Source organism: Brachyhypopomus gauderio, unplaced genomic scaffold, assembly GCF_052324685.1.
Source record: "Brachyhypopomus gauderio isolate BG-103 unplaced genomic scaffold, BGAUD_0.2 sc668, whole genome shotgun sequence".
Lineage (NCBI taxonomy): Eukaryota > Metazoa > Chordata > Actinopteri > Gymnotiformes > Hypopomidae > Brachyhypopomus > Brachyhypopomus gauderio.
In genome coordinates, this window is record NW_027507488.1 from 1 (window position 1) to 10,000 (window position 10,000).

A 10,000-nucleotide genomic window follows, 5' to 3' on the forward strand; every position below is an offset into this window, starting at 1 on the left:
ACAGAGTCCTTAAATTTACCAGTAGCATGAGGTTTTTGTTGGAAATTAGTCTATTTCCCTTCCTGAGTTAGACCATATACAAGTAGTAATCTTCAGGCAATGCACAGAGTCCTTAAATTTACCAGTAGCATGAGGTTTTTGTTGGAAATTAGTCTATTTCCCTTCCTGAGTTAGACCATATACAAGTAGTAATCTTCAGGCAATGCACAGAGTCCTTAAATTTACCAGTAGCATGAGGTTTTTGTTGGAAATTAGTCTATTTCCCTTCCTGAGTTAGACCATATACAAGTAGTAATCTTCAGGCAATGCACAGAGTCCTTAAATATACCAGCAGCAGGTGGTGGCTTTTAGTGAAAAAAGCATAAAAGTGTCCAAAAAACATGCTCTTTAGCTCAGGTACATCCCCCAGGATCAAGAAAAATTGTCAGTTTTTTTTCTCTATCTTGCTTAGAAATAGGTGTAAATCCAGTCTGAAGTGTCTGATCAGAAAATGCACTAAGTCCATTTTTTCTGTTATACCATACGCATTTGCCACTGGGTGGCTCCTCCAGACACATCTGTCCACTTGGAGTGTCCAATGAAGGTGCACTCATCTGGGCATGAGGTAAAGTTATTAAGCTTCCTTAATAGAACACACCTGGTCCCTAATCAAGAGGGCGGGAAAGGCACATTCCACATTGCGCATTGCGTGTTCCGTATTGCAGCCATCCCTAAGCAGTAGGTCGCGCTGGGATTGCTCATTGCGTATTGCGTGTTCCGTATTGCAGCCATCCCTAAGCAGTAGGTCGCGCTGGGATTGCTCATTGCGTATTGCGCATTGCGTGTTCCGTATTGCAGCCATCCCTAAGCAGTAGGTCGCGCTGGGATTGCACATTGCGTATTGCGTGTTCCGTATTCCGACCATCCCTATTTAAGGGTTAGGCGCTGTTAAGATTTTTCAAAGTCCAAGAATATACCAGCAGCATAGACACTTAGAATAAAAAAGAGGCCGTTTTAAATAAAATATACCAGTAGCATAGACACTTAGAATAAAATAGAGGCCTTTTTAAATTAAATATACCAGAGGCATAGACACTTAGAATAAAATAGAGGCCTTTTTAAATTAAATATACCAGAGGCATAGACACTTAGACTAAAATAGAGGCCGTTTTAAATAAAATATACCAGTAGCATAGACACTTAGACTAAAATAGAGACCTTTTTAAATTAAATATACCAGAGGCATAGACACTTAGAATAAAATAGAGGCCTTTTTAAATTAAATATACCAGAGGCATAGACACTTAGAATAAAATAGAGGCCTTTTTAAATTAAATATACCAGAGGCATAGACACTTAGAATAAAATAGAGGCCTTTTTAAATTAAATATACCAGAGGCATAGACACTTAGAATAAAATAGAGGCCTTTTTAAATTAAATATACCAGAGGCATAGACACTTAGAATAAAAAAGAGGCCTTTTTAAATTAAATATACCAGAGGCATAGACACTTAGAATAAAATAGAGGCCTTTTTAAATTAAATATACCAGAGGCATAGACACTTAGAATAAAAAAGAGGCCTTTTTAAATTAAATATACCAGAGGCATAGACACTTAGAATAAAAAAGAGGCCTTTTTAAATTAAATATACCAGAGGCATAGACACTTAGAATAAAATAGAGGCCTTTTTAAATTAAATATACCAGTAGAAAAGACACTTTGAGTAAAAAAGGCCATTTTAAATAAAATATACCATGGCCAAATGAACTTAGAATAAAAGAGGAGAGTTTAGTTTAAATTATACCATGGTTAAATGCTGTTAGAAAAAAAGTGCACAGTTTAATCTTATTTGGGAAGGCGCATTGACTCTTAAAGTCCACAAGATGTCACCGGTACTCCATCGTTTTTTTTTCTGTTATACCATATGTACGTGCCACTGGGTGGACCCTCCAGACACCTCAGCCTAGTTGAAGTGTCCGATGAAGGTGCACTCATCTGGGCATGAGGTAAAGTTATTATACCAACATCATGTGGAGGTTTTCAAGTCAGAAATTGCACAAAGTCCCTAAATATACCAGAAGCATGGAGTTTTATGAGTGAATTAGTCTATGTCCCTTACTTTGTTAGACCATACACAAGATATTTTCTTCAGGAAATGCACAGAGTCCAATGCTATAACATTGCCAGGTGGTGGCTTTAAGGGAAAAAAGCATAAAAGTGTCCGAAAAAACATGCTCTTTAGCTCGGGTACATCCCCAGGATCAAGAAAAATTGTCAGTTTTTTTTTCTATCTTGCTTAGAAATAGGTGTAAATTGACTCTGAAGTGTCATATCAGGCAATGCACAGAGTCCTTAAATATACCAGTAGCATGAGGTTTTTTGTTGGAAATTAGTCTATTTCCCTTCCTGAGTTATACCTTATACAAGTAGTAATCTTCAGGCAATGCACAGAGTCCTTAAATTTACCAGTAGCATGAGGTTTTTGTTGGAAATTAGTCTATTTCCCTTCCTGAGTTAGACCATATACAAGTAGTAATCTTCAGAATATGCACAAAGTCCATAAATATACCAGCAGCACGAAGTTTTCAAGTGGAAAATATTCTATGTCGCTTCATTTGGTATACCATAGGCGTCAGTTTTCGGCGAAAATAATTCTATGTCGATAAAAATGTTATACCATACGTATGATTTTGTGTTCAAAAATCGCACTATGTTCCAATTTTGACCAAGGGGTGGATCATCCAGAGGCCTCGATCCTCTGACAGTGCCCGCCGAATGTGCACCCAGACGGACATGCATCTCATTCCCCCTGTCTGGATGATTTTATGAATGGGTGATATGCAAACACCTACCATCAGGTATATAGGGGAGAGGGGTCTTCTGAAAGCCACATATATGGTATACCATAAATGAAGACAAGGATTATGGCGCACCGCTTTGCCCGACCAAAGGTCACTCCCTGGGCATTTTAGAGGATTTGAGAGGCCTCTTTATGGATCTCACAAATGATCCATGCATGGAATTTTGCACACTTTATCCGAATAAAGTGCACTTTTGGGCTTATGAGAGTAGGTTGGTATGCCTCTCTCTGGATGTGAGGAAGGATCCAGGAATAAAGGCATGTAATGCCACACAATTTATCCGACTAAATGACACTCTTGGGCTTATGAGAGAGGATGAGGGGCCTCTCTGTGGATGTCAGAAAGGCTCCATGCATGAAAGCATGTAATGTCACACACTTTATCCGATTAAAGTGTACATGTTGGGCTTATGATTAAGCATGAGGGCCCTATATGTGGATGTCAGAAAGGTTCCAGGCTTAAAGGCATGTAATGTCACACACTTTATCCGATTAAAGTGTACATGTTGGGCTTATGATTAAGCATGAGGGCCCTATATGTGGATGTCAGAAAGGTTCCAGGCTTAAAGGCATGTAATGTCACACACTTTATCCGATTAAAGTGCACATTTGGGCTTATGATTAAGCATGAGGGCCCTATGTGTGGATGTCAGAAAGGCTCCATGCATGAAAGCATGTAATGCCACACACTTTATCCGATTAAAGTGCACATTTGGGCTTATGATTAAGCATGAGGGCCCTATGTGTGGATGTCAGAAAGGCTCCATGCATGAAAGCATGTAATGCCACACACTTTATCCGATTAAAGTGTACATGTTGGGCTTATGATTAAGCATGAGGGCCCTATATGTGGATGTCAGAAAGGTTCCAGGCTTAAAGGCATGTAATGTCACACACTTTATCCGATTAAAGTGCACATTTGGGCTTATGATTAAGCATGAGGGCCCTATGTGTGGATGTCAGAAAGGCTCCATGCATGAAAGCATGTAATGCCACACACTTTATCCGATTAAAGTGCACATTTGGGCTTATGATTAAGCATGAGGGCCCTATGTGTGGATGTCAGAAAGGCTCCATGCATGAAAGCATGTAATGTCACACACTTTATCCGATTAAAGTGTACATGTTGGGCTTATGAGAGTAGGTTGGTATGCCTCTCTCTGGATGTGAGGAAGGATCCAGGAATAAAGGCATGTAATGCCACACAATTTATCCGACTAAATGACACTCTTGGGCTTATGAGAGAGGATGAGGGGCCTCTCTGTGGATGTCAGAAAGGCTCCATGCATGAAAGCATGTAATGTCACACACTTTATCCGATTAAAGTGCACATTTGGGCTTATGATTAAGCATGAGGGGCCCTATGTGTGGATGTCAGAAAGGCTCCATGCATGAAAGCATGTAATGTCACACACTTTATCCGATTAAAGTGTACATGTTGGGCTTATGATTAAGCATGAGGGCCCTATGTGTGGATGTCAGAAAGGCTCCATGCATGAAAGCATGTAATGTCACACACTTTATCCGATTAAAGTGTACATGTTGGGCTTATGATTAAGCATGAGGGCCCTATATGTGGATGTCAGAAAGGTTCCAGGCTTAAAGGCATGTAATGCCACACACTTTATCCGTTTAAAGTGCACGCTTCGGCTTAAGAGAGGAGTTGAGAGGCCTCTCCCTGGAAGTCACAGATGATCCAGGCCTGCAATGGCAGACACTATATCACTTTATCCGAGTAAGAGGCTCCCTCTGAGCAAAGTAGGGGGGGGAGTGAGGCCCCCCCGGAGGTCTGAAAAGATCCAGGCCTTTAAATGACACGGGCTGTGCCCGAGCAAAGTGCCCACGCTGGGCAAGGGTGGAGGCGTGATGCTCCCCCTTATGGAGGTCGTCCTACCTCCATCCTCACGTAATGTATTTCGACCTGTGCGTATCCGGAGGGTGCTATGCGCAAGCCCGGAAGATGCTGGTTTCGGCTGGCCTTACCGGATCCAATGGTATAGCACCTAGGTGCGCTCTAAGGCCGTAAACCCCCCCCCATGTGTTTGAGAATGGTAGGTGTTATACCATTGCCACGAACCACTTATTGAATCAGCCATGCCCTTTCGGCAATCGAGTCTCAGAGGTGTGTAATCGAGTCTCAGAGGTGTGTCCGAGGGAAGATTTGCCTTGGCGGGCATGGCTGTCTGGCATCTCCCCGACCCTGGAGGAATGCGCTAACGGTGTAATGCAAACACCTACCAGCAGGTATATAGGGGAGCATGCTTTCTGAGCCTTATATGATTGTACCATAATAAGGATCAGAAGAAAGGCAGTGCGTTAAGGTGAACTAGCCCGACTCTAATGCACCTTGACGGCTTAAGGGGAGGGATAAGTGACCCCTGCTGATGGAGGTCAAAGACATCCGTGTCTCTCAGGCCTTCGAACCACTGCTTGCGCCCGACCGAAATGCCACTGCTGGGCATGGGTGTAAGAGTGGTGACCCCCCTTATGGAGGTCTGTCCAACCTCCAGCCTGCATGCTCCACCTCGGCCTGTGCGTATCCGGAGGGTGCTGTGCGCAAGCCCGGAAGATGCTGGTTTCGGCTGGCCTTACCGGATCCAATGGCACAGTACCTAGGTGCGCTCTAAGACCGTTATCCGAACCCAAGTCCGCCAGGGGTTTTTCAGTTATACCAGTAGCATCGACCATCACTTTGATCAGCCAGGCCTTTTCGGGGGTCGAGCGTCCGAGGTGTGTCCGAGGGAAGATTTGCCTTGGCGGGCATGGCTGGCGAGTACCTCCCCGGCCGTGGAGGAAAACGCATACGGTGCATTGCAAACACCTACCAGCAGGTATATAGGAGAGCATGTCTCTTGAGTTCATCCTAACCTTATAATGGTTATCCCATTCATAAGGCCTGGATGCAAGGCGGTGCGTGAAGGTAACATTAGCCTGACTCTAACACTTTCACCGGTTAGGGGTGGAGTGGTGACCCCCCTAACACTGGAGGTCTCGCCGACCTCCAGGCACCAGCCTCACATGCTCTACCTCGGCCTGTGCGTATCCGGAGGGTGCTGTGCGCAAGCCCGGAAGATGCTGGTTTCGGCTGGCCTTACCGGATCCAATGGCACAGTACCTAGGTGCGCTCTAAGACCGTTATCCGAACCCAAGTCCGCCAGGGGTTTTTCAGTTATACCAGTAGCATCGACCATCACTTGGTTCAGCCAGGCCTTTTCAGGGGTCGAGCGTCCGAGGTGTGTCCGAGGGAAGATTTGCCTTGGCGGGCATGGCTGGCGAGAACCTCCCCGGCCGTGGAGGAAAACGCGTACGGTGGATTGCAAAAACCTACCAGCAGGTTTTTAGGGAGAGTGTCAATCTCGAGGGCGTTCGGAGCTCTCCCGATCTATTGGCATACGATGCCCGCCAGGGGTTAGGCTCTCGGGTTACCACTTAAGGTTTCTCCCTGTCATAAGAAAGACAACCGGTCAAACCAATGCGCAATGTACAATGAGGTGTGAGCTCATGAATGAATATATGGGATAGAGCCACAACCTCGGTGCGACATACCTAGGTACAGGAATAGGGCGAGAGGTGGATGCGCTCCTTCAGGACGGGTAGGTCGGCAGCCTCTCGGGTATGATCGTTCACCAACGAAAGCTGTACAAAAGGGGTGACTGCGCTCATTGAGGACGGCAGCCTCGACATGACATACCTATCAAAAACTCTCCCATGAGGTGTGTGCGCTCCTTCAGGATGGGAGGTCGGCAGCCTCGGTATGATCATGATGACCGAGACACAGGCCTTGGGTTGGGCCTAGGGTTGAAGCCTTCTGTGCCGCCCGGGTAGTTCCTCCCCAAACCAGCGGGCATGCCTCTATGGGGGGGCCTCGGTCTGAAAAGACACGATCCTCACCCGGAACCGTCTGAGGGAAGCGTTGAAGGCCGGTCTGTCTACACAGGTGTCCGCTATCGGCGTCCATGGTGTACGGGTGAGAGCCAGCAGTGGATCGGGTTAGTTCAACACATGCTTGGCCTCACCCCGCCTGGTCACGGAATCACTCATTTCTCGGTTACGTCCCACAGTAGCGCGCGCGCGTGCTGGGAGCTGACGAGGGCTCTCTCCCCCACGCTGACGGCGCACCCCTGCTGCACCGATGGTGGGCGTCCGGTACCGAGGTGGGCCCCTGACCCTGCCCGGGGGATGGAGCACGCCGAGGTGGCCGCGACGTTAGCTGGTGTCCCTTTCACCACCGCGGTGCAGCTACCTGGTTGATCCTGCCAGTAACATATGCTTGTCTCAAAGATTAAGCCATGCAGGTCTAAGTACACACGGCCGGTACAGTGAAACTGCGAATGGCTCATTAAATCAGTCATGGTTCCTTTGATCGCTCCACACGTTACTCGGATAACTGTGGTAATTCTAGAGCTAATACATGCAAACGAGCGCTGACCCCTCTGGGGGATGCGTGCATTTATCAGATCCAAAACCCATCCGGCGGGGCGCGGGCCCCCCGGCCGCTTTGGTGACTCTAGATAACCTCGGGCCGATCGCGCGCCCTCCGCGGCGGCGACGTCTCATTCGAATGTCTGCCCTATCAACTTTCGATGGTACTATAGTCGCCTACCATGGTGACCACGGGTAACGGGGAATCAGGGTTCGATTCCGGAGAGGGAGCCTGAGAAACGGCTACCACATCCAAGGAAGGCAGCAGGCGCGCAAATTACCCATTCCCGACACGGGGAGGTAGTGACGAAAAATAACGATACAGGTCTCTTTCGAGGCCCTGTAATCGGAATGAGCGTATCCTAAACCCATGGGTGAGGACCCATTGGAGGGCAAGTCTGGTGCCAGCAGCCGCGGTAATTCCAGCTCCAATAGCGTATATTAAAGTTGCTGCAGTTAAAAAGCTCGTAGTTGGATTTCGGGAGTGGGCTGACGGTCCGCCGCGAGGCGAGCCACCGCCTGTCCCAGACCCTGCCTCCCGGTGCCCCTCGGATGCCCTTGGCTGGGTGTCCGGTCGGGGTCCGGAGCGTTTACTTTGAAAAAATTAGAGTGTTCAAAGCGGGCCGCTACTCGCCCGAATACCTGAGCTAGGAATAATGGAATAGGACTCCGGTTCTATTTTGTGGGTTTCCGGAACCAGGGCCATGATTAAGAGGGACGGCCGGGGGCATTCGTATTGCGCCGCTAGAGGTGAAATTCTTGGACCGGCGCAAGACGGACGAAAGCGAAAGCATTTGCCAAGAATGTTTTCATTAATCAAGAACGAAAGTCGGAGGTTCGAAGACGATCAGATACCGTCGTAGTTCCGACCGTAAACTATGCCAACCCGCGATCCGGCGGCGTTATTCCCATGACCCGCCGGGCAGCGTGCGGGAAACCACGAGTCTTTGGGTTCCGGGGGGAGTATGGTTGCAAAGCTGAAACTTAAAGGAATTGACGGAAGGGCACCACCAGGAGTGGAGCCTGCGGCTTAATTTGACTCAACACGGGAAACCTCACCCGGCCCGGACACGGAAAGGATTGACAGATTGATGGCTCTTTCTCGATTCTGTGGGTGGTGGTGCATGGCCGTTCTTAGTTGGTGGAGCGATTTGTCTGGTTAATTCCGATAACGAACGAGACTCCGGCATGCTAACTAGTTATGCGGCCCTCCGTGGTCTGCATCAACTTCTTAGAGGGACAAGTGGCGTTCAGCCACACGAGATGGAGCAATAACAGGTCTGTGATGCCCTTAGATGTCCGGGGCTGCACGCGCGCCACAATGGTTGGCTCAGCATGTGCCTACCCTTCGCCGAGAGGCGCGGGTAATCCGCTGAAACCCAATCGTGATTGGGACTGGGGATTGCAATTATTCCCCATGAACGAGGAATTCCCAGTAAGCGTGAGTCACAAGCTCGCGTTGATTAAGTCCCTGCCCTTTGTACACACCGCCCGTCGCTACTACCGATCGGATGGTTTAGTGAGGTCCTCGGATCGGCCGCACCGGGACCCCTCGTGGGCCTTGGTGTAGTGCTGAGAAGTCGATCAAACTTGATCATCTAGAGGAAGTAAAAGTCGTAACAAGGTTTCCGTAGGTGAACCTGCGGAAGGATCATTAACGGGTAGCGCCGCCCGGCGCGCCTCCTCCCAGCCTCTGTGCGTCTCCTCGGGCCTCTGGGGAAAGGGTTGTGCGCTTCGGTACCGGACTGGAGATCATCATATGTTTAACGCCTGAACAGCGATGGCGCAAGCTGGTCTGTTCTCTCCAAACAGCCCCCCATCTCGAGCGCACCTCCTCGGTACTCTCTGGCTCGTGCGAAGCGCTAAAAAACACGGTTACGGCCGGTTTCCACACGCACAATGGCGTGAGTCTGGGCCGCGAGGCCCTCTCTCTCTGTCGGCGTGCGTGGGGTTTTCCACATTCGGTGACCTCAGGCTCACGGCACCACCACGCACCCTACGTCTGTTGCTATAAATCGGGACTGTGCCCGTAAAGGACCAGACCCGCGTTGGGAGGTTCGCAGGAGGCTCACGCCACCTTTGTCTTCCTGGGCTCAGACGTCGTCAAAGCGGTTGCGCGTGTGTGGCCGTTGCCTTCCATTTTTCGTCGGGTGACGGGTACCTACTAGTCTTCGAACCAACCCCATACAGCGCTACGAGTGCTCTCCCTTACCGGAGGCATGGCGGGCGGTGATGGGGAGGGCCACGTGTGGACTCTAGCTCATCAACCCCGCCTCAGGCAGCGCTACGAGTGCTCTCCTGTACTGGAGACATGGCGGACGCTGACTGGGTGGTCCCCCTGGTGGCTTTAGTCTTCACACCCTCCACACCCCGGTGCTACGCGTGCTCCTCTCCGCAGGGAGGGGTGGACATGGCGGGCGGCGGGTGAGGAGAGGGGTTCACTGTGTGCTGTAGCTCCCAAGCTCACCTCGGGCAGCGCTACGAGTGCTCCTCCCTTCCTGGGAGCATGGCGGGCGGTGACGAGGTAGGCCTCTGGGTCCTTCAGTATTCACACACCCCTTTCCAACACCCCGTTGCTACGCGTGCTCACCCAGTCCTCCGAGACGGACAGGGCGGGTGCCGAGTGTGGAGGGGGCCCGCAGAGGGCTGCGGGTTTAAAGACCCCGTGCTCGGGTGCCTGTCCCTCGGGTCAGGCACTACGGCGGGGCGCCCGTCACTTGAAAAATGGTAAAAACCA

At 49.4% G+C, this 10,000-nt stretch overlaps 1 non-coding gene across 1 annotated transcript; it reads left to right on the forward strand.

The window, feature by feature from the left end:
• Positions 1–7,081: 7,081 nt before the first annotated feature.
• Positions 7,082–8,920, forward strand: LOC143507329 (18S ribosomal RNA). Its single transcript, XR_013128676.1, has one exon. It is a non-coding gene; the product is annotated as an 18S ribosomal RNA (ribosomal RNA).
• Positions 8,921–10,000: the final 1,080 nt, after the last annotated feature.